The sequence below is a fragment of the Sapajus apella genome, unplaced genomic scaffold (assembly GCF_009761245.1).
Source record: "Sapajus apella isolate SASKATOON/1434 unplaced genomic scaffold, GSC_monkey_1.0 scaffold40, whole genome shotgun sequence".
NCBI lineage: Eukaryota > Metazoa > Chordata > Mammalia > Primates > Cebidae > Sapajus > Sapajus apella.
Window position 1 is genome coordinate 6,594,967 of NW_022436980.1, and position 25,445 is coordinate 6,620,411.

The 25,445-nt window shown below is 36.5% G+C and overlaps 1 protein-coding gene across 5 annotated transcripts in view; it reads left to right on the top strand.

Moving 5' to 3' along the window:
- ZBTB20 (zinc finger and BTB domain containing 20) overlaps positions 1-25,445 on the top strand; it is a 796,445-nt gene that overhangs the window by 644,892 nt on the left and 126,108 nt on the right. The window contains exon 1 of one of the 5 annotated variants that reach the window (XM_032299321.1): positions 3,760-4,432. The exons of the other annotated variants lie outside the window; for them this stretch is intronic. The gene's annotated coding sequence lies outside the window, so the exon portion shown is untranslated. Of the gene's footprint in view, positions 1-3,759; positions 4,433-25,445 lie in introns of those variants that run through there. 5 annotated transcript variants of the gene reach the window in all.

Genomic DNA, 25,445 nt, shown 5'->3' on the forward strand with positions numbered 1-25,445 from the left:
CTGATGACCCAGGCCTCTGGGCATCAATAACACCATCTCTTCCCATTGTCCTTTCAGCATAGGGACATAGAGATACAGTCCTTCATCTAAAAGAGTCCACTGAATGTTAGGGAAGGATGGACACATAACACAGATATCTATAGTGTAGCAAGAAACAGAGAGGAAACAGATCATGTGAAAAGATGCATTGGGACTGGAGATGCACATAGAGACGTTCCAATACTTGCCTGAAAAATAGTTTCTCAGAGAAGGCCTAACAGTCAGGTATTTGATCTGGGTCTTCAGGAATGAATAGGGATTTTGCAAGCAAATAGGGGAGGGATTCTCACCTCTGTTATTTCTCTATATCCCTCTCAATGCACTGATTTTTAAGAGAAGCGTGTACATTCCTTATGTAGAAACATAACAGATCTCTCAGGGCTTATCCTCGTTTGGATTAGTAAATGGGGCAGCACTAGAGTGGTAGGATGCGTGTGACCTGAGTTTCAACTCTGTTGAGTAGCATCAGCAGCTTACAGGAAATGAGGTTTTTTTTAATGCATACTTTTGTAGATTCAGTGGGGCCATTTCTAGACTTCAGTCTTGAGCTAAAGACTTGGATCTCAAGGCACTCAAACAATCTTACAGAATGTGCAACCCACAAAAATATATCTACTTATGCCATCTAAAATATATTATCTCTATATTGGCCAAACTTCTGTAATGAAACAAATTTCATATTGTCCTGTAATACTCCAATCTGTCAGGACTTTCCTCAGAATACTGTATTTTGCTATTTTTTTAAACAGAGAAATAAGACTATTGATTCACAAATAACTTCGTCTATCAGTATGCTAGAAACAATATTCCTAAACTTGCCTTTTATGATCTAATAATTTTAAAAATAAAACTAATTGTTGTTTTTTCCATTGTTTGTAAAATGGAAATTGATACATTACAGAAAACAGTAAAGTCATGAACTGTTAAAAAAAAAAATGACCGGCCTTCTGATGACTTACATCCTCTTTGCCTCTTTGCTGACATCCTGATATGTTCCTCATCACTTTTGTGCTTAAAATATCATATATTGTGTCAGCTTTGGTCCAGCCAACAAGTTGAGGAATCCAGCAGGTTTATGACAAAGAAGTGTGTTGCAATAGAGGTAAAAGGTCTTTAAAAAGTGTATTAGCTGACTAATATGGATGTTCTTCAGTTCAAACCTGACCACTCTTTGCTCTCACATGGAAATACATCCACTAGCAGTGTTATAAGTGATCCTGTCAGCAAACGTGTGCATCAGTGGTCCTCCATAACATCATATTTACATTAGGGCTTAATAGGACATTCATAAAGCAACATGCAGTTTCTTATATTTAAATGCATGTGACCTCCTTATTTCAAAAGCAAGTATCTTTAAACATAGTAATAGCATTTCTCTATATGCAAACCTCTGTACATAAAAAGGTTTACATTTTAAAACAAACATGTTTTTGAGTTGTATCCAAATTCAAAAAAAGCATCCGAAAAATTTAACAGCTGAAAAACACTTTCTCCTTGCTGGGAAAACTTAAACCTTGCTAGGCTTTATGCAACTTAAAAAAAAAAAAATCCACTTCTGTGCTGAGAACTAGCATGAGAAATCTCAGCATGAAAGGTTGTTGGATTTTTTTTCTTCATAAAGCGAAGCCCAATTGTTGGTTTTAAGAGTGATGCCACAATATACATATGCTGTGTTAGGAACAAATATAATCTAATTTCAAGGGCATCTTCAACAAAAATTAGGGGGGAAAGATAAAGGCTACTTAAGCAGTGATCCAGTGTCTGAAAGCAAAGGTTGAGAACATCATTGTACCATCAAGGTCTAGAAATGCTGCTAACCCTGAGCTGGTTGTTACTGTTTGAAAAGCCTATGGGTATTTGTTTTATTATTGTCTCACTCAATTCTTACTTAGCTGAGAGTATCTCACAAGGGAAGCACTGCTCTGTGATGGTGTCCGGGACTTTGTTTTCTATTTGTTTCAGCACTTCAATAAATGGTCTGTTACCTGCCATTATGACCTGCATGCATTTGCTGAGCAGTTTTTCCAAACAAAACAAATTATGTAGCTATATTTCTAGAATGCTGAGCCATTTTCAACATAATATGGAATTAGAAACACACATAGACATGTCCACACAATTGTATGTTTATACTGAACACATATGTTCAGGCATCTTCAAGAAAATAAGAGAAAATAAAATAGGTTGGACAATACAAATATGGAAATACAGCTTGTTCAATCATTTACAGCCCATACTCCTAACAGTGTACATATGTAGAAGTGACTTTGTAAAGAGGTCCCACGTGTGTGTCTACACTCAAGCATCTTCCTTTTAATACTCTGCTGGGGATAAAAGACACAAAGTAATTTTTGAAATATCATGCTGGCTACTTTTAGAGTATATTAGTGTAGGTAGTGACTTAAGAGGTCATGTTTGGGAGAAGTAGCAACATACTTCTATTATTTACATGGTGATTTTTTTATAAGTCCTTCCTTGAAGACAGACTTAGATATTTCAAGACCTCCTTAGAAAAATTTTTCAGCACCTTCTGTGCTCCAAATTGAGTCAGTTTGCATCATGTTTCAGTGTAACTGAGTAACAGGCTAGCAAATTCTCTGCTTTCTTATTCACCAAAATCCAAAATAGAACTCACAAAAACTCCTTCCTTCTTCCCCCCATCTTGAAAAAACACCCCACTGTGCCCCCCCCCCATGGAGGAACAGACCAGAAAAAAAAGTAAACAGAGCCAGCTGTAACTGTAGCACTTTGCTCGGTACTGCGAGCTTGCTAGAGCTGGCACATTTTTTATAATACAGATGCATAAATGTACTGTCTGAGGCAGAGGAATTGCAGCATCCCCTTTAGTATTTCTTGACTGCCTTGGTCTAAAGTATGTTGCACCGGAGAAGCCTCCCTAAACTCAGAATAAAAGACTTAATTTGGTATCTTTTTTAAAATTGTGACCTTCCATGACTTAATTTTCCCTAAGGTTTGTAGAAAACCACCTTTTTCACACTTTCATGGGATTTTTCCAAATTCAGACTTCCAGGGTCTATGTCTTACTCTCACACATACACATATGCATACACATTTCAGCTTACATATTTAAAGTGAAATATGTAAATATGAACTGTTTTAAAATTACTGAATGTGCATATGTGTTTGTGTGTTTGATAATGAATTGTTTAGTAATAAACGGTTGTTTCACAGTGGACATAAGATAATCAAATCAATGGAAAATTATTGTTTAAAACCATGATAGCTATTAGTTTTTCCAGAATGAGATATGCATTCTTCAGGGCAGCTTATTATGGAGTACTGCTTTTATTCTCTCAAATTATTTGGTAGAATAAAATTCTTCAAATAAATAATACTGATTAAAGTGAATGGGAAGGAAAAATGCACTTCAGCCAGAGGTCCAGTTAAACATCCAATATTGGACCAAACTTTGCCTAAAATTTGTATCTGCCTCTGAGGGATAAAGATTAGAAACACTGAAGTCTATGCAAAAGAGTGCAGAGTACAGGCCAGGCAAGGTTGCTCACACCTGTAATCCCAGCACTTTGGGAGGCCAAGGTGGGTGGATCACCTGAGGTCGGGAGTTTGAAACCAGCCTGAGCAACATGGAGAAACCCAGCCTCTACTAAAAATACAAAATTATCTGGGCAGTGTGGCACATGCCTGTAATCCCAGCTACTCAGGAGGCTGAGGCAGGTGAATTGCTTGAACCCGGGAGGTAGAAGTTGTGGTGAGCCAAGATCGTGCCATTGCGCTTCAGCCTGGGCAACAAGAGCAAAACTCCGTCTCAGAAAAAAAGAGTGCAGGGTACAAAGGTCATTTTCAGTAGCTTTGAGATGAATTCCAGAGGTTCAGACCTGCGTTCAAAAACAGACCCTGTGCCTTTGAGATACGTGAATTCACCTTTAAGCATCAGGTTTTTTTAGCTATAAAGTAATCAGAAAACTCTTGTGATGATTAAATTAGATAAAACATATCAAACATGTAGCCCAATACATGTTTGATATGTATTATCTAATTTAACAAAGAAAATGCTTCATAATGGTAATTATGGATCTAAATTACTTTAGCAGTGGTGTTATCTTGGAAATAAGTATTTAGCCTGGAGATAGAAATGTACACTTAAGCATGTTATTTCTGGCACATTTTTCAGTTTATATGTGATGTTTCTTTATAAGCATAACACATAATTATGCAACCAGTATTTTGCTTTTTCAAGGTGACCTTTATTGACACTAACAGTGCCCCAGGTACTCTGGAAGGGATTAGAAACACCTCTTCCCTTATGATCCTTAGAACAGCCCCTATAAGTTACCATTATTATACCCATTTTTCAGATGAGAGCACCGAAGCTGAGAAAGCATCAGCAGCTTTCCCACAGTTAGATAACTAGGTAATGATGGGGTAAGACTTTGAACCAGGCAGTCTAGCCCTAAACTGCAACCTAAGAAAATAATTACGTACAAGTAAACCAAATCCATTATACACAAGATATTTATGATATGGCTATGGCTTGAGTGTGTCTTCTAAAGTTCATGTGTTGGACACTTAATCTCTGATGCAACAGTGCTGGAAGGTGGGGCCTAATAAGAGGTGATTAACAGGTCATGAGGGCTCTGCCTTTATGAATGAATTCATGTCACCAGTGCAGGAGTGTGTACATTGGTTATCATGAGAGTAGGCTTGTTCTAAAAGTGAGTTTGGCTCCTTCTCGCTCTCTGGCTCCTGTGCTCTCTTGCCCTCTGCCTTCCACCATGGGATGATCCAGTAAGAAGGCCCTTGTCAGATGCCAGTACCTTGATATTAGACTTCCCAACCTCCAGAACTGTGAGAAATATTTTTTTCTTTTTAAATTAGCCGGTCTATAATATTCTGTTATAGCAACACAAATGAACTAAGACATAAATATGCATTTTTTACCTTTTTGTTCTAGATATTTCAAACATACACAAAAGTAGGAAGAATATCATAGTGAAATCTCATGAGTTCCTCTACTTCAACAATTATCAACTCATGGTAAATCTTGTTAGACATATTTGTATTGTAAAACTGAAATAAGCTAGATGTTCAACTCTAGGGTACTAGTTAAGTATAGAATGCATATGCATTAGATAGAATTTTTGAGCCATTAAAACGTTTATGAAAAACCTATAATAGTGTGAACTATTCATACTATATATTAACTTAAAAGGCAGCATATATAGTAATACATATGATATAATCACATCGTTTTTTAATAATAGATTGTGAATCATGGAAGTCTAGGATTTTTAAGATTTTTATTTATTACTTTCCTATATTTTCTAAATGGTATATCATGAACATATCTTATTAGGGAAAAATTAATATTTCCCTAATATTCAGAAAAACATGAATCTATTCATTAATAAAGACAGCTTATTTAACCTCACAGAGGAAGACTCCCCCTCTCTCTCTCTCTCTATGTGTGTGTGTATGTATATGTGTATATATATACATACACACACACACGTATACACGCAAATATATATATAAATATATATACACATACCTATATGTATATATGTATATATATACACATATATATTTATATAGAGAGGGAAAGAGAGAGATGGAGCCTTGCTTTGTGAGGTTAGGTAAATATATGTATATTTATATATAGTTCAAACTTTTCTAAATGATTCAGGGTTGTTATCTTCAACTACAATTCAAATATATTTCTATTGATGAGGGTGTGGAAGTATAAAATAATCCTACATGTTTGAATATTATTTTATGGTTTTCAAACTGCTCAATTAACCATTTGGTCCTTATTCTATAAGATTATTTGCTTCTGTATTTCTTTACCCTTTGACTGCCACAAATTTAGTTCTCATGTCTTCTTTTCATAGTTTTTCTTATTCTTCTTTAGCTCTCAAGTTACTTTTTGTTGTGCAAGTCTCTAAGATCATCATTCCTTCTCTGATGCGTTATTTCTAATCTTTAGACAATAAAACACAAAAAAACATGTTTTGATTGTGTATAAAGTGCATGCATGAACTTATTCACTTTATAAATCTTGTGAGTGGTGCACTTGTATACTCAGCATTGGAGAGGATACACAGATAAGACATATATCTTGCCCTTGAAGTTTTAATCTAGCAGCAGAGCTGAGACATGTGTCTACTTCGCTAGAATTAATAATAAAAAGTGAAATGTTCTATAAAGGTAGTACAGATAAGATATTCTTGAAGTCCAGAGGAGGGTTAACTGAGGGCTTCATCAGAAGAGATGACGCTGGATTTGGAATTTGAAAAACAGGGAGGAAGGAGATCGAGGCAGGTGGATCACGAGGTCAAGAGATTGATACCATCCTGGCCAACATGGTGAAACCCCGTCTCTACTAAAAATACAAAAAAATAGCTGGGCGTGGTGGCGTGCCCCTGTAGTCCCAGCTACTCGGGAGGCTGAGGCAGGAGAATTGCTTGAACCCAGGAGGCAGAGGTTGCAGTGAGCCGAGATCACGCCACTGCACTCCAACCTGGCACCTGGAGACAGAGTGAGACTCTGTCTCAAAAAAAAAAAAAAAAAAGCCAAGGAGGATTTGAGCATACAAAAATGGAAGGAAAGAACATTACTCTATCATGAGTAAAGCATGGAAGAATCAAAGGGTAAAGATTCTGCAAAGAAGTAATTGAATTTAACTTGAATATGGAATGTGTGAAGGTGAGTAGTGGGAAATAAAGGGTAATAGTATACTGGGACCAGAAAGTGAAAGGACTTGATTATTAGGGCAAGGAATGTGGGCTTTATTCAGGAGACAATGGGGAGCTATTGAAAGTTTTTAGTAGGAGAGTAACATAATCAGAGCTGTGCCTCAGGAAGATTAATCTGGCAACAGTGAGTAAAAGGGATTGAAATAGGGAGAGACCAGAGGACACAAGATCAGATAGGAGACTATTACAATAGTCGAGGTAAAAGGCAATGAAGGCCCTAACTAGGGCAGGGGCAGAGGAGATGCACAGAAATGGCAAACTGATTTATGAAACATGGCAGAAGAATTAATCCATTATGTTTGGGGAGCAAGGGAAAGGAGGAACACCAAAGACATCTCTATGATTTTTGAACCTGTGTAGAGTCATAAACAGAAACAGTGCAGCAAAATGGGAGCAGTGTTGGGAGGGGAAAGCACACATTTAATTTTGAACACACTGAGTGAAGGTGCTGACTGGGTATTTATGAGTGGTCCATGGGGCTTTTGGAGACATGAGACTACAGTGCAGCAGAAGGGCCAGGCTTGGAGATAAAGATTTTGAGCCACCTATGTCTCACCGGATAGAGAAGCAAGAGAAAAGGCTTTTAAAAAGATTTGGAGGATTTATGTGTGGTCTATTTGATATCAATTTTGGCTGCTTGCAGGTATTTTTTGCTTTCTGTTTTTAACCATATTTGCAATGCCACATAAGTGAGGTGCAGATATGTGAAGCATTGCTGTATACATACAAACACACAAAATAGATTCTAAAATAATGAACTAGTTTGGAATATAGCTAATGGGGTCAATTTCATAGTATCTGTAGACTTTATCTTCACTTGTAATATATTCCTGTATGATATGATTTGGCTTTCCCCACACAAACTTCATCTTGAATTGTACCTCCCACAATTCCTTCATGTTGTGGGAGGGATCCAGTGGGAGGTAACTGAATCATGGGGACCTGTTTTCCTGTGCTATTCTCATGATAGTATCAAGAGATCCGATGGTTTTAAAAAGGGGAGTTTCCCTGCACAAGCTCTCTCTTCCCTGCCACCATGTAAGCTGTGACTTGCTCCTCCTTGCCTTCTGCCAGGATTGTGAGGCCTCCCCAGCCACAATTTTTCCTCAGTTTTTTAGTGGAACTGTGAGTCCAGTAACCCATTTTTTCTTCCCAGTCTGAGGTATGTCTTTATCAGCAGTGTGAAAATTGACTACTATACGGTGTAATGTTAGAGAAATCACTGTACCTCTTACTTCTCTGGGTCTCAGATTCCTCATCCGGTAGATGAAGAGATTTATCAAGATCCCTGGTCGCAAAAACTGACATAGAATTCCTTGGGGAAGGTAGGGGAAAAGTAAGGCTCAGGAATCTGTGATTTGTATATTTTACTTATTTTTTGTTTTTTAGAGAACAGGGGTCTTGCCATGTTGCCCCAGGCCGGCCTCAAACTCTGGGTCCAGTGATCCTCCTGCCTCAGCCTTCTCAGTCCCTGGGACTACAGGCACATTCCACTGTGCCTGGCTAGGAATCTGAAACCTCCCTGTGTGATTCTGAGACACATCCTGGGTTGGAAATCACTGGGCTACATAACCTCTTAGGTTCACTCCAGTTCTTTATTCTAAATCAATATTTAGACAAAATATATATTTTTCATAACTCACTCATAAGTGAGGAAACATATCAAAAATACAAACTTACTGTCAAATTCAGTTCATCAGCCAAATACTCCACCTCTCTTTTTTATATTAGGAGGACAATATATTTTTAGAGTATTTGAAAGGCACAATAATTTAGAAATCTCCTGTGATTTTATAAAATGTGAAAGACATGTAGTGGGTGCCAAAGGGGTAGGATAGAAGGGAAGAAAGCTAGGAAGTCTGAGATATATGCACACATAAAGCATGCTGTTCACCAGCCATACCTGGGAACTGTCTGCATACCCACAATTGAAGTATGTCTGTGCTCAGCAATTGATTTCAGTGCTCTGGCTGTTTTTGAAGCACAAAGTCCTTGTAGCGTTTTTGATTGTACCTGTCAGGTAATATACGTAAGCATCTCAGAAGTCCCTCTGTGCAGACTCAGCACAGATTTAGAGTGGTATAAAAGAGCCAGTTGAGATTCCAGTGGAACAGGTGAGCTCTTTTCTTAATGTATTCAACTTTAACATACCGTACTCTTTGGTTTGGTTTCCATCATACATTTCATACTTTACCTTTCACATAGCTCTCATTATTAAGGCATTGCCTCAGCTTTCCTAGAACATACATTCTGCAGCTTCGCTAGGGTCAAGAGCATGCTATATTGGACCACACAGAAGGGCAGGCGAGCATTGAGTTATCTTTTTTTTTTTTTTTTTTTTTTTTTGAGATGGAGTTTTGCTCTTGTTGCCCAGGCTGGAGTACAATGGCGCAATCTTGGCTCACTGCAACCTCCACCTCCTGAGTTCAAGCGATTCCCCTGCCTCAGCTTCCCAAGTAGCTGGGATTACAGGCATGTGCCACCATGCCCAGCTAATTTCTTATATTTAGTAGAGACAGAGTTTCACCATGTTGGTCAGGCTGGTCTCGAACTCCTGACCTCAGGTGATCCACCCACCTTGGCCTCCCACCATGCTCAGCCGAGGTATTAACTCTTTATTCACTTCCTGTGTTCTCTTTCTTCCTTGTTCCCAGGGAGGACCCAGTTAGATGAACTTGATAGGTTAGACTGGATTAACCTAGACTGTAAAAATAGGTTGGAATTTGGAAAATCTGAAAGTTTGCAGCATCCAGGCAAAATATTGACGTCCCATTTGCTCAACAAGTATGTTTTGAGTAGCTACTCTAAGTAGGGAATTCTGCTCAGCTCGTAAATCATAAATTAGCAACCAATTGTAGTGATTTTGATTGCACACTGGCTACTACCAAAATTCTAGACATAAGTGCAGAGTAGAACTAATGATAATGATGTTGTTGTTAGTACTTTACGTTTTTTTAACCCTGAATTGTCTTTTCATGAAATTGTCTTTGGTGCCTTCCTATTCCCCTAAGAAAACCCTTGTCCTTGTTTGTATCACTATCACCCCCTTCTCCCACCCTTCAATTCCACAGTTATCTGTTTCCTTTCCCATTCAAACTGCAGCTTGTTGACTTTAATTACACTCAGTTAGGTGATCTGGTAACCTCATTAAAGTAATTTACTCCAAGGTGTGAACAAGGTTTAACCCTCTTGGAGAAATATGTATCTTAAGAAATAACTTGTTAAACAACTGAGTTTCTTTCCCCTCTTCAGTTAATGACATGTGAAGAGAGATGTTTTTTGAGTAGAGCCCTCAGTTATATCCCCTTTACCCTCTGACCTCCAGCACACAACGTTTTATTTACATTTGTAAAAGAAAACCATGAAATCGGCCAAGCAGTCCTATATCTGTCACCCTCTACATATTCTCTCTCTCAGTCAGCATTACCTTCCTGATGTAGCTGCACTTTCAGTGTGACATGACATCCCTATATATCAGACATTTGCTGACCTCAACCATGCAGCCATGCTGGACCTACCACCTTGTTTCCTAATCTGTTTCCACTCCAATCCCTGATCCCTGGCTGCATCTTGTATTGATAATCTTAATATTGATCTTTGAATTTACCTCTTTAGATTTTGTTCCCGTATTCCGGGAGAGAGTGTAGTAAAGTAGAAGAGGCATAAGCTCTGGAGTAAAATGCCTCTAGTCGTATGACCTTGAACCAGTTATTTACCCTATCTCTAAGCCTCTGTTTTCTCATACACAAAATGAGAGTATTGTAAAAATTAAATATGATATATAGATAGGATGAATATTAAGAGTTCAATGCATGGAGTTAGTATTACTGTTAGTTATATTAATTGTTAATATTATTTATTATCTTTACTCCCCTCAACAACTTTGATTGGGATTCTCCCTTCATTCTACCTTGGAGAACCTTTCTTGAGTGTTGTGTGCTGGTCCTGACCATCCTAGTTTCTTGGATGTGACCTTTTCAACATTTTATACACAGAATAATGTCAGACACTATATATTTTCTGAACAAAGACTTAGGACATAATTTTATAAATACAAGTATATTTATGGGGATAATAAAAGACAAGATTTGAAATCAGATCTGCTCAAGGAAGTAAGAGACTTACAGCTCCTATACCTAACCTTAGGATGTGAATTCTATACACTGGACAAAGGTGAATTTTAGAGTCACAAGATAGTACTAAAGATAATTAAGAATGTGATATCTCTACCAATTGTATAAAGAAAGCATGGCCAATTACACAAGGGAAAGATGTCAGTATTTCAGGAAGATGTTTTTTTTCTCTGAAAGGAGAAAGCAGAGCCTTTGGAGTCATACTTGGGTTTGCATGCAAACTCTACCACTTAAAATCCATGGACAAAAAGACACTGACTAAATTACCTTGGTCAAATTATTAAATTTATTTGAGTTTCAGTTTTCTTATCTGTAACAGATTAATGATATCCAACTTGTAGACTTATTATGAAGATTAGAAATGATATATACAAGTCTGGCATATTGTTAGGTCTAAACAAATGTATTTCCTGGAAATTGAAAGCCAGGTTTCTCTTCAAGATGAAAAACGAGCTGAAATTATGGCTGTCTTCCACATATAACCAAGATCAATATTTAAAAGCAAACAAAAAGCTAACTACTATAGAACATGAAAATAAACATTTTCCACATTTATATTTTTAACCCTAATTTTTTCAATAACTATATTCAGATAGACAGGTTAAATATAAATTAAGTATTTTTTCAACATCAGTTGCTAAAATAGAAGCTTTCAAAGGATTCCTAGTATACTTTAGCAGTATAGAAGTGTCTTTTATTATCATATAAGGTAAACATAGGGGAATCTGAGACTGTGTCATTTTTAAAATGCCATTAAGAAATGATCACCTAACATTTCATGGAGAGATACCAGAGGCATTTAGTGAAATCTCACTAAAAAGAGGCTCCCTATTTCTATATCTTTAATGCTTAATTTCCAAGTTCTAAATCTTGAGCATTTTAGATAAGTTGAGAAATTGTGTGGTGAGTGGTTTTTGTTTTTTATTTCTAATGAATCAGTAATTTTGACCTTTGTTCCATATGCCTCTTTAATTTATGGTGAATAAAGTAATACTGATTTTTCAAAAAGTAATACACAATCTCAAGCCCCCAAGTTTTTAAATTATGATATTTCCAATGGCAAATGAAATAACATGCTGTCCATGCAGTTAGTGATTTGAGGCAATTTGAACATCATGATAAGAGAGGGAGGGAATTACAAGCAGTGTTATAATTAAAGGTCTGTTGATTCTTCAGTTTAAATGCCATTGTTGAAAGATTTTTCACTCAGATGTCAAAGTCTGTGGCCAGCCAAAATTTGGCATGCTAGAACTCAGCCCAGGGAAACATTGTGTTCCACAGATTTAAAAACCAAAATCTGTTAAGAACAGAAATGTTGGGCTTGGGCTGATTTCTCATGAATCAGAACCAGAACATAGCCAAATACCACCTCCTCTTTATGAAAGGAAGTAGTGCAGGTGGATGTTAATGGAAATGTTTGTTCAGATGGGAAATGAAGGGAAATTATCATTAGATATCATCATACAGTGCACTGGGTTAGAGTTTTATATCATTAAAGCATGTTTCTTTGGGAAATTAAAAACATTTTCGAAGCCTCTTCTATTTAATTCTTCATGGGTGTTAAGTGGGAAGTAGTATTTACCCATCTTTCAAGATTAGCACATTGAGGTTCAGTTTCTCCACATCACATTCCTTGTTACTAGGAAAACTTGAAGTAAAACTTTATTTGCTTAACTCTCTACCTAGAAATGTATTTCCAAACACCGTCTTGCCCTTTCTTTAATTAGAAAGTTAAAAATCAGTGGCCTGTGAGCTGCATCTAGCTAGCACATAGAATTTTTTTAAATGTATGTTTGGCCAATAGAATATGTTTAGATAACTTGAGCCAACCTTTAAGGATAAAGAGATTTAACACCAAATATATATTTTATATATATATATATTTATATTTATATATTATAATATATATATTTATATTATATATTATAATATATATTATTTTTATATATAATATATATATATAGAGAGAGAGGTATTTTTTGTTTTTGTTTTTGTTTTTTTGCTTCTCTTGAGAAATTGGAGATCTGACAACATTAGATCTGCATCCACACGGGGCACCAATATCTGGAACTGAGCACCAGCTGCTCCCTTTAGACAAGCCATGTGCTCTCCAGTTTGACAAAGTCCCTATCACCCCATATTTTATACCACACCTACTTCACTCATTTGCTCTTCCACCCTGGCTCCTTGAGGCATTTTTCTTCCATTGCTTGTGGTAGTTGTATTAAGTTTCCTTGCTTGTGGTATTACCTGCTAAAGTTTACAAAAAATCCTTTTCATTAAATAATAGCTTTGCAAATATTATGCAAAATGACACTGGACAAAGAATTATTAAAAATAATAAAAGTCAGAATGCAACCAAAATGTCCAAAAATAGGTGATTGTTTAAATTGTATTTTATGCTGCTATATCCTTAGAATAGAATACCATATAGGATTTAAAATGTTTATCTTGAAAGAATGAATGCAGATCTAAGCATTTTTATGGAAATTCTTCTGATCCCAGCATTCAGTACAACACCTTGTAGTTAGGAAATGCTCAAAAATACTTCCTGAATAAAATACAAATAAGTTCATATTTCCACCAAGGAATAATTAACCTGCTTATAAAAGTTCAGCTATCTTTTGAATTAAAATCAAACCATAAACTTTGGATCTTACTAACTACTCTAAAGCCTTCCAGATATAGTTTGCCTCAGAGTTAATAATGCCACCATTTTTCCTAGAAAAAAATGTTTACGTATGTGATTGTTTGCATGCATGAGTTTAGGGAAAGGGTAGAAAGGAATAAGAGGTAGTCCTTTCAAAGATGAGTACAGTGATGAAGACTCCAGCTCTTAAATATACCACTTCCTCACATCAATGCTAGGTATGCTGTTTATGATTTGATTGTTTTGACCATCTATCTCTAATTCTTGAAGCATCTGAAGCATTCTTTACCTTTATGCTCCATAGCATCTGTTTTTATGGTTCTTCTGTTCGTCTGAATGATCTTTCATCCATCCTTCGTTTATCTGCCTACAAAATGTAAGTTTGCCTTTCTCCCCTCACTGCTTTCTTTAAATCTGTGGACAGTTTCATGAAATCCACATAGCTGCAACTAGATATTTGGATCACTTCCCTAGAGATCTAAGTATCTAGTCCTGGCCTGTAGACTCTGGTACTGCTGATGTGGGTTTCCTGCTGCTCAGTGGACATTTACACCTGGGTGTTTCACCCACAGCAGCTCAAACTCCTGCTGCTATCCTTAGAGTATTCTAGAAGCTAATCAAATTGACCCCAAACACACTTTGTGCTTTCCTGTCTCCTACTTTGATTCATTCTGTTTCCTTTTCTGAAAATCTATCTCTTCAATTTCTAATTGTTGGAATTTTTCCCATATTTCAAAGACCATCTGAAACACTCCCTACTTCAGGCAACTTTGTCAGTGTCCACACTGAATATCAAATGATATTCCTCAAGTCACTGAACCCTGCAGAATTTTGTTAGCAAAGCTTTATGGTATTATCTTTTTTGCATTGTGTTTTAGTTATGTTTCTCCCATGTTCTAAATACTAGGATTACTGCTTCTACTTTTCATAGCTACTTTCTAGAGTTTAGATCCTAGGAGAGTTCTTTGTTCACAGCAGGTGCTTATTAAATATATACTGAATTAAATTGGATTTATATATTGAGGGTTGTGCACATGTTGCTATTTGAGAGACCCAAAACATTCACCTGCCCAAAGTATTTTTTCCATTTCCCAGGCCATAATATCTTGCTTTGGGACTTTCTCTTGTACAAATGTGAGGAATTTTCACAAATTGAGTCTTCTGTTCCCTAGCTAAGTACACTATTGGCTGGGTAACATATGAATTCTGCTACTAGACAAGACCCACTTGTTATCTCCTAAGAGGGAGCAAAGTCTTAAAAAGAACAGACCAAACCTCAGATTTGTTCTCATGGAGGCAACAGATAGGAAAAGGACCATGAGAGAGACAGGATAACAGACAGGAACTTGGGCTGCACCACTTATTAGTTGTGTGCCTTCCTTGTCTCATCTGTAAAACTAGATGATAACAATAATGGTATCTACCTTAGATGTTATGAGAACAAAGTAAGGAGGTGCAAAGTGCTTAGAATAATATTAGGCACATTGTAAGTGTTAGTGAGGGTTGATGATTATTATTTACATATGGCATACATATATGGGATATATATATAGTGTATATATACTCATATATTAAGTGTATTTTTTCTCACCTCACTGCATTCTTGAAATCTGTGGACAATTTCATGAAATCTATATAGAAGCAACTAGATAATCTGGATCACTTCCCTAGAGATCTAAGTATCTAGTCCTGGCCTGTAGACTCTGGTAGTCCAGATGTGTGTGTGTGCGCTTATATATATGCTTAAAAGGTAATACACACACATATATATATAATATATATATTTGTTAATCGTTGTCATGAAGAAAATCCTGGATAGTCAGAGACCATGAATGTCTGAAGACTGAGGATGGAGGATGTGTAAGAGAAGAGATGTGGCTTTGTCACACAGACCTGAGGTAAAGCTCATCTCTGCCACAGGGAATACCTGTCTTTTACTTTTGTTTTAAAGATTAAATGAGCTTGTCATCAGCATAATCAACCTAATATTGGACCTCCTTCTTTTGGTGATTCCTATCCCTTTTTTTTTTTTTTTTTTTTGAGACAGAATCTTACTCTGTCACCCAGACTGGAGTCCAATGGTGTAATCTCGGTTCACTGCAACCTCCAGTTCCTGGGTTCAAGCTATTCTCCTGCCTCAGCTTCCTGAGTAGGTGGGATTACAGGTGCCCGCCACCATGCCTGGCTAACTTTTATATTTTTAGTACAGACGGGGTTTCACCATGTTGGCCAGGCTGGTCTCTAACTCCTGACTTCAGGTGATCTGCCTGCTTTGGCCTCCCAAAGTGCTGGGTTTACAGGCATGAGCCACTGTACCTGTCCCCTATTCTTTTACTGAATTATACATTTGTTTTCTTGACAAATTAGATTTCAGACTTTTGTTCTGGACCGAACGTAGAAGAAACAGGCGGTACTGTTTCCGAAAAATGGTGTCAGTACAAGCTAATGATTTCAAATTATTAATAATTTAATACAGTAGTGAAATGTTAAAATATGTACGAATTAATATGCACCAAGCCTAATAAAGAACAAACACTCACCAAACTGTAGCTAAATCCTTAATCTAGAACAAACTTACCAGTCAGACCAGGTTTTATAAAAAATAAAATATATTCTACCTATGGAAACAATTAATTATACTACAGATTTTACAACTGGACTTTTTTTTATGTACAAGAATTTAGGTTTTTACCTAGAAACAAAACAGTCCTTTCCACTTAGTTCTATTTGAAAGGAGTGTGTGGGGCTTGGTGGAAAAGGAAAAATGAAGGAGAAAAAACAGTCTTGAAAACATCTACAAACTCCTAGATATTTAGAGCTGAAAGAAAAAGAACCTTGTAATGTACTTTCTCGCATTTAGTCCTGTTATTGTAGTGCTGTGATGTGGCACTTAATGCTCTAGGGGACCTAGAGCAAGTGTTACAAATGCAACCAAAAGTCTCATGAAAATGAGCTTCTTAACAGTGCAAGAGCTGGTCTGCAATGGCCTCAGGAAATCCCCCCAGCTATTCACGTCCTTTTTATCCACTACATTCTCTGACTCAAAGGGAAACCTCACTTCACCTCCTTGACCAGAATTGAGCAGACATTGATTTGGCTACCTAGAGCTTTATTTATTCATTTATTAGTCTTCGTCATTTGTATTCCACTAGAACAAAAGAATATATCTTTTCTTTGCATTAATCTAAGTTAAAGGATATGCAATTGTGTTTGTGGGATAGTGCATATTTATGTTTATGTAATTTTATGGGTAGCTTGCTTTAATTTAAAATATTTTCTGTCAAAACCATAGTGCATAGAGCCTCACCATCACTATCATTGTGCAGAATGACTCTACTTGTCAAATTTGCTGAATTCCTAAAATTGTTGCACGTAAACTGCACCTTTTAAAAGAGAATCATGTTTTTCTATTCACTTCTATAATTAGATTAAGTGTCACACAGGAAAAATAAGTGGCCCAATACATATTTTTTTTAAAAAAATTACGAATTACAACTTTCACCTCAGTGATAATGATGTGTTTATCTATGGACACTTTATGTGCATAAATTACCCCCCAAGAAAAGCCAATAAAAAGTGAATCTAATTAAACAGCAGATAGTTTGAAAGCAAATGCTACTTGTAAACCACTGTACTGAAGGTAGCGAGAAATTTGGAGACGTGTAAATCAGTACTTGTCCTCAGGTAGCATATATTCTAGTTAAGGATACACAGCAGAAAAGGTGGAATTGTATACACAATTAAAGATTCAAATAGCAGTTCAATATATTCAGAGGTATTCTTTGCACAATTGCATTAATGATTTATATTGACATTGTACCACATAGTTAATTTCTTTTCCATTTTAGAGGACTTACTGAGTACCACATACTATGGCAACTATCTAAATACCAACCATGCATTATGAGCTCTTCACCTGAATTCAACTTAGGTGAAATTCAGTTTTGTTTAAACAAAGTTTGGGCAATTCAAGCAACAACACTTTGTTTTGTGGTAGACTATATGTTCCTGTTCTTTTAAATGTTGATGCGCAGTAGCTTTGCTACAAATTTTCTTCAGTAATGCTTGTTGAACTAATGGACATTTCTAAGTAGATTTTTGATATTAAGCAATCAAGAAACAGCCTTTGAAGATATTTTCATGCCCTCAATACCAGCTTTGGATGCTATGTTTTCTTCAGTTTTATAATACTGATTTTGTTCTTACTTAGGGAATATGTTCAAAGTTGAGTTGACCAGAATGGAAACATTGTAAATTCTGCAGCAGTGTCTATTTCATGTATAACTAATCATGATCAAAATAAAGATCCTATAGGGACTTAAAGGAATTAACATCCTTAGTCACCACCTTAGTTGTAACCTGACAAAAGGGATTAATGTAAGTTCAGGGGGAAATCTTGGAGGCACATAAAACTTAGATGTCTAAAAATATGCAAGGTACCATACCCAATATAACTGTATGTATCTTTACCCTCCTGCTAAAGAGTAAATAACAACATCAATAACACCAACCAAATGAGATTCTTAGTTTACAAAGCATTTTGGATACATCATCCATTTTGATCTTCAGAACAATTTGTAAGATTGGTAAAGCACATATTATTCATATTTTACAAATGAAAAGTCTATGAAATTTGAAAGGACAGATGACTTGCTTAAGGACACAGAGCTCTTAAAAGGTGCAGCTGCTTCTCTTGATGCACCAGTGTGACTGGCTCAGAGGAAACAGCCACCCAAACGGAATCTTTGCCACACAACTGTCCTGCAAGGCACAGAGGGGTTGCCGAAATGTTATGTGCAGACATTAATCTTCAGAGGAAAGACTAGCCCTCAGGCCAAAAGGCATACATCACTATGATTTCATGAAAGAAGGAAAGGAGATGTTTCGCTGTCTTTTATGAGGTGTTTTTCCCCACTTATATAGAGCTGTTGGGAAATACTGCAAATTTTCATTACTCAGAGATTGGATAAAATTCTGATGATTTGCCACAAAAATCATAATTGTGTCTAATCTGATTGCATCTGAGTTCTTTTCAACCTACTAAGAGTTTGGACTTGAACATGTAAAAATATCTCAATCCTGATCAGAAGTGTCCTTTCTGCCTACCAGGATTTATGTCTTTTCTATTGAAAAAATATACGGCCATCATCAGTTGTTGAGTGAGCTCTCTGAAGCTTCTTGCTTATTTGAGAATATGGTTTGGAAATGTAAGAGATCATGGGCCACTTTACTAAAACTGAGTATCATTGGAAATTGATAAAGAATTACGGTTCTGAATCCCATAAGCCATAGACTTTCACTGGCCTACAGAGTTCAAAACTGTCAGTAAATTCTGCTACCTGATAAACAGAAAGTAGACTTTCAAATCAAGAAATGTGTCACTTGGTTCTGGAGACTAATAATGCCAGCATATCCTCCACTCAGTATCACACCTTTTAAACATCTATAGACTTCTAGCCTTCATTTGGCTTGAATTGGACATCTGGATCTTCTTGAACTGTTTTTCAGTATTACTACCTGGGAGCCCTAGTTAATATGAAATATTAAGACAATATCACCAACAATGTGGTCCCAGGATACTTGCAATCCAAATTGATGTTTCTTCTGTAATAATAACCCTGGGGTTGTAAAGTGTTTTCATATACATGATCTTGTTAAGTCCCACATTAACTTTTCACATAGAGCAATTTGTTATTATTATTTATTATTATTATTTCCATTTTACAGATGAGGAGACAAGTAGACTAAGAACATAATCTAAAGCCAGATAGCTGGCAAATGGCAGAGTGACCATGACACCTAGATTAGCAGGTTATATCTCATTCAGAGTCCCACATGTTTTTTCATTAGCCTTGATGAACCTCACAGATTTGTCCTATGACAGTTTTTCTCAGTTAGACTTTAGAATTACCTAAAGGGCTTGTTAAAATATACACACTCAGACATCCACGTCTGAGCATCTGATTCAGTAGGTCTAGAATGAAACACAAGAAGTTATGTTTCCAACAAGTTTCTAGGCAATGCTGGTGCTGCTGGCCCAAGGACCACTCCTTTAGGAGCACTATTCTGTAGAATGTATGCAGTAACTGAATCGCAATGACACATTAAGGCAAAAGAGTCATTAGAATAAAGTATGAATAGGGGCTGGGTGCAATGGGTCATACCTGTAATTCCAGCACTTTGGAAGGCCCAGGTGGGAAGATCATTTGAGGCCAGGAGTTTGAGACAAGCCTGAGCAACACAGCAAAACTTCATCTCTACAAAAATTTCATAATTAGCCTGGCACGGTGGCACACCCCTGTGGTCCCACCCAGCTACTGGGGACGCTGAGGTGGGAGGATCCCTTGAGCCTAGGTGGTTGAGGTTGCAGTGAGCTGTGAACACCACACACACCATACCACTGCACTCTAGACTCGGTAACAGAGCAAGACCCTGTCTCAAAAAAAAAAAAAAAAAATTGCATAGGCTGCCACATGCTTTTTTTCTGACCTCTGTTAAGACAGCTTAGAAAAAATGTGGAGTGAGGGGCTAGCAAGAGAGCATTCACTTCTGAATGAGTTCAGGTCTTCTGGCACTCAAGAAATGGACACTGAAACCGTCTCTTTGCTTCTAACTAGAACTCCTGTTGTAGATTAACTTGGAGATACAATTGCCAAACCACCAGTGAAGAGTTACTATAAGACAGGGCATGGGCAAATGTGATTAGATGGATCTGCAGCCAACTGATCAATTAACCAACAATCATTAGATGGATTGTTTTATGTCAACTTAGAAGGAAGCTCTTAGTGTCAGGAGGAAAAGACCCTCTTGACTTATCCTAGTCAATATTTTTCTGAAGACTGGTAAGGGTTCTTGTATCACAAACTCAGTTTGAACCAGTAAGGTAATATATCTGCTAAAATAATTTTTTTAAAGAGCTAAGAAATATTTCAACTGTGTTGAAAGATTATGTCCAGATCAAGGTAGCTGATGGTCCCTGTGTTAATTTCCTGTGGCTGTTATAACAAATTACCACAAGCTTGGTGGTTTAAAACAATGCAAATGTATTCTCTTACAGTTCTGAAACCAGAAGTCTCAAATCAGTTTCACTGTACTAAAGTAAAGGTGTTAGTAGGGCCAGTTCCTTTTAGAGGCTATAAAGGAGAATCCGTTTCTTTGCCTTTTCTATCTTTTAGAGGACCCTGCACTCCATGGTGCATGACCCCTTCTTCAAATAACTCTAACCTCTTGTTTCTGTCATCACATCTCCTGCTACTAACTCTGATCCTCCTGCCTCTCTCTTATAAGAACCTTTGTGATTACAGTTAGAGTCCACCTGGAATATCCAGGATAATCTCCTCATTTTAATAGCCTTAATTTAATCATGTTTGCAAGACCCCTTTGCTATGTAAGGTAACATTCAAAGGTTCTCGGGATTAGGATATGCATATCTTTTGGGGGGCCATTTTTCAGTCTACTATAGTTCCTTTGTGGTGTGTTTATCAGACTACATTAGGAATATTTTACCCCTTTCTCAGCCCCAGAATTTAAGAGTTCCTTCACTAAAATACGTCCAAAAGAGAGGAGATTTGGATTCAAGAGTATAAAAGCCATCATGCAAAGTATAAATAAGAAGAGTGTGGAACCAGGGACAGAGACTGGGTTCCAGAACTAGTTTGCTTCTACCAAGTTTTTTCACCTTAAGCTTGTCAGATAAAATATCTCTGCCATTCAGCTCTTCTCTGTAAACTGAGAGAACCAGAGAATTTCCTAAATACCTTCTGCTTCTATAAAATCTGTCAGGCTGTTCCTAAATGGCATTTAAAAGCCAAGTGCTTACTGTCACTAATATTCAGGATAAATCTTGTCCACTTTTCTTTTGAATTCAAAATTCACTTAAATTATCAATTTAGAACATGTTTTTCAAGTACTTCTTGCTATAAAAATAGTGGCAATACTACGAAAATAACCAAAACAAGTGCTTTTTACTAGCTCATTTTTAAATACTATACCCTGAAATATTATTTCTTGAACATCAAATTACTAATCTTAGGATAAATATGCCCCCTTTACATGTTGGAAACTTGGCACACAAAGAGAAAAATTTGTGTTTACATATGAAGAACAAAGAGAATTAAAATTTGTTGCTTCCAGCTTTTCTGGGATATCATCTACCACCATGGCAGGGGTGATACTGGACAATACATTAAATATACCAAGTAGAATGGAAAGACCTTGTCCTGGAAGAGCTCACTTTAAAGGAATGAGTAGCAAACCAGAGGACAGTCACTGAAAGACTGCTATCATTATTACAGGGGTTAAAAAGATGGGAAAGGGATGTTTTATATATTTATGTGGCTTGTTCTCAGATAAGAGCATGGGACTTGACCATTTCTCAAAAGGAAATATGGACTAGTTTGATACAAATCTCTCTATAGCATGAGGGTCATCTTAGGAATACTGATTTTAAATGCTGTTTTACAGAGGGCCACAAAAAATAATTTGGAGAAAGTTTATAAGAAGGAAGGCTTTGAGAGCTGAACCAGAAAAGGTGCTTGAAAGTAAATCAAATTATGACATACATTGAATTATGGCATTTATTATTACGTGCAGAGTATGCATGGAATTTTGAACTAAAAGCTGAAAAAACAAAGATCTGGAAACCCTCATGCATACTAAATAAATTAACCCTTTATTCTCTTATTTTCTGTACTCCCTATATTTGAAGACTTATTCATACAGGTGTACACTGAAAAGGCCTAATATATTATGCTCTACCATGGGTGCATTTATCTATTTGTGCACATGATTTAAACATAGTCATCTGGGAATGTTGCTTTAGTATCATGTAGACACAGTATTTCAAAGGCCAAGAATTCTTTGGAAAAAGGAGAAGAGGCTGTATCTGTTTATGACTGTCAAACTTTCCTAAGCTTAATAAATTAAGGTCTGTTGTCTTTTTCTTCTATAATTTGAAGATTAGTCTAGTAACTTGTTTAGAGATCTTAAAAAATAAAAAATAAATAAAAATAAATAAATAAATAAAACCTGCCAAATAAGTCAGGGCTAATGACGGGGTTAATAATTCATTGAAAACCCCTAAGTTCAGTATATGCTCTACCACTCAGGACTTAGTCTCATTTTCTACTCCAAAATATCAGCGTTTTCACTGGTATTTTTTTAATCCTGGAAACTATATAATATAAGAAAATCAGCTTATCATGAGCAGGTCATCAGCTCTGGAAATATCTGCCCATGAGAAAAAAAACGTGATTGGAATTCTGTCACCAAGGAAATGGTTTAAAAATCTGTTTATTTCATTGCCAAACAAAAAGCTTCAACTAGTTATCTTTATTTTGCAATGACTTTAATTCTTTTACCCATTCATTTATTACAGGGCTCCTATACACTGATCATTTAGAAAAAAAAAAAAAGCTCCTGAATGATTATGCAAACCTTAAATATAACTATATGTTTATGTGTGTTCATATGCTTTTTTAAAGAGCACATTTGTGACAGGAAGTAAAGAATGGCATAGTCGGGGGAGAATTAAAGAGACACGATGTAATTATCCGAACTGGAATTAAGCCAATTAATAACCCTTGTGCTAACACTACCCTCAAAGTGCTGAAAATGCCGTCAGATATTTAAATGCCCTGGGTGGTCATGGTCAGCAATCTTCCCTGCATCCATTTTCAACACTGTGCAGGGACATGGCTCACCCTGCTTTCTGACAAAGGACTACACCTGAAGTGAGCTACAGAAGTACAGATTCTATCATTCAAAAACAAGATTCTCTCAAGTGATTGTGCACAGATTTTTACTTATCTCCAATGAAATAAAACTTCTAGTGTCTTTTTCATTTTCTCATTAATTTAATACATATTGACTGAATACCTACTGTGTGCCAGTATAGTACAATGCTGACAATGCAGGCTTTAAAGTCAGATTGCCTGGATTTAATTCCCAGCTCCTCACTTACTAGGTGCGTAATCTTGAGCAAGTTATATAATCTTTCTATACCTCAGTTTTCTTTTCTATGAAATAGATATATTGGTAGTACCTCATTCATAGGGTTCTTGTGATGCTAAAGTATGATTTTAAAATATAAAGCGCTTAGCAGGGTGCTTAGGACAAACCAATTACTCAGTAATATGTTTGTCATCATTATTATTAAAAGCCAGGAAATATAGTAAAATCTGGGAACAAAGAAATAATACAACCTCAAATGACCTAACATCCTTAAAGTTTAGATTTTAGGAATTTAGTTCTAAACTTTATAATATCTACTGCCAATCCTGTCTAGTAGAGATCTGTATATTACATCCTTGCTTTACTATATGTTTTCATGCCTTGAGCCTGCATGCTTTGAATATAACACATTCAGCACAACCATAATATACAGTTTTGTTTACACCCTCAAGATATGCCTTCCTCCATAATAACTACTGTGTAATGACTAGCTGTGTACTTTATATATGTTTGCTCATGTCATCCTTAAGACAACCCTATGGGACCAATATCATCACCTTTTACAGAAAGGAAAACTGAGGCTCTCAGAGTGGCTATGACTTTGGCAGTGTTATATATAAATATGTGTTTGCTCCAAAGTTCTTGTTCTTTTTACTCAGTTCACCAACACACATTTACTAAGCATTCTACTGCTTTCTTCTGGGTTCTTGTCTGTCAGGTACTTTGGGGCTTGCCAAAGGATCTGCCATTGTCAAAATCACTGATTCCTTCCCCCATTCCAAATTGATTGACTGTAGATCATGTGTTTTAGGCATGGCATAGCAGCCATTGTTAAAGAGGTTGGAGTGCAAATAAACTAAATTACTCTGGCTATGACTTCTCTCAGATTATTTGTCTTTGAGTGGGCTCCCAGGTGCCTGACTTTTCTTTCGGTTTTCTTCTTTCTCCCTAAGTAGCAACGTTGTTGCTGAAGCATGACTGAAAGATAGTTTTCGCTTTCATACACACTCTGTTTCTTGTTTTAGGGCAAGAAACTTAATCTCTCCGGTAATATCTGATGGCACTCTTCTCTTCATAAGCACCTCTCACCATTTAAAAAATAGACCCTCAACTACCCATTGTCAAAAGGGAATCCTTACTGAATATGATCATAGTATCCCCAAAAAGATACCATCACATTTGTGGACAGAAAATATAGTTCCCCATTTCTATTTTAGTAGCTCATTTTCAATTGAAATATATTGGAAAAGTTGCATATGCCTAATCATTCGGGTAGAAAATCTTATCAGTGCCTTAAAACTACATTGTATGCTGAAAGACTCAATCTCTTTCACCCACAATGTGCCTATATTTTAGAAATGAGGTGTATGAGAAAAACCACATCTTCTCACATGGTGATATATAGCAGATGATGTTCATAGAGCGAATTGTAAACTCAGGGTGAGGTCTTTGTAGATCAATCCACTAGCCTTCATTAGCTTGAAAATGTGACACAAGTTATATCTTGCTGAGATGAAGTCTCTACAATGTTATATTTTTCTGCTTTTCTCCAAGAATGTATTAAAGACTTAAATCCCTTATTCCTAGCATTCAAAATGGACTCTCTCTCTCTCTCACTCTCTCTCTCTCTCTATATATGCATGTATATACATACACACACACATATATATAAAATAGAAATATATTTATATATGTAATTATATTTCCATTTGGCTGTTTAAACATTTTGAAAAATTGTAGGTTTGTGCACTAACTGTATAGGTGGAGGAATCTTCTTATTTGGGAGGCAAGCGTGATTTTCATACCTGTTGGGCCAGATCTTCAAAGAATATTCTAGGTTAGCCGGTGCGATGGAAAGAGCACTGGCCTGGTGGGCTGCCAGAATCCTGGTTTCTAGTGTTGACTCTGGGCCTCAGTTTCCTCATCTGCTAAATTGGG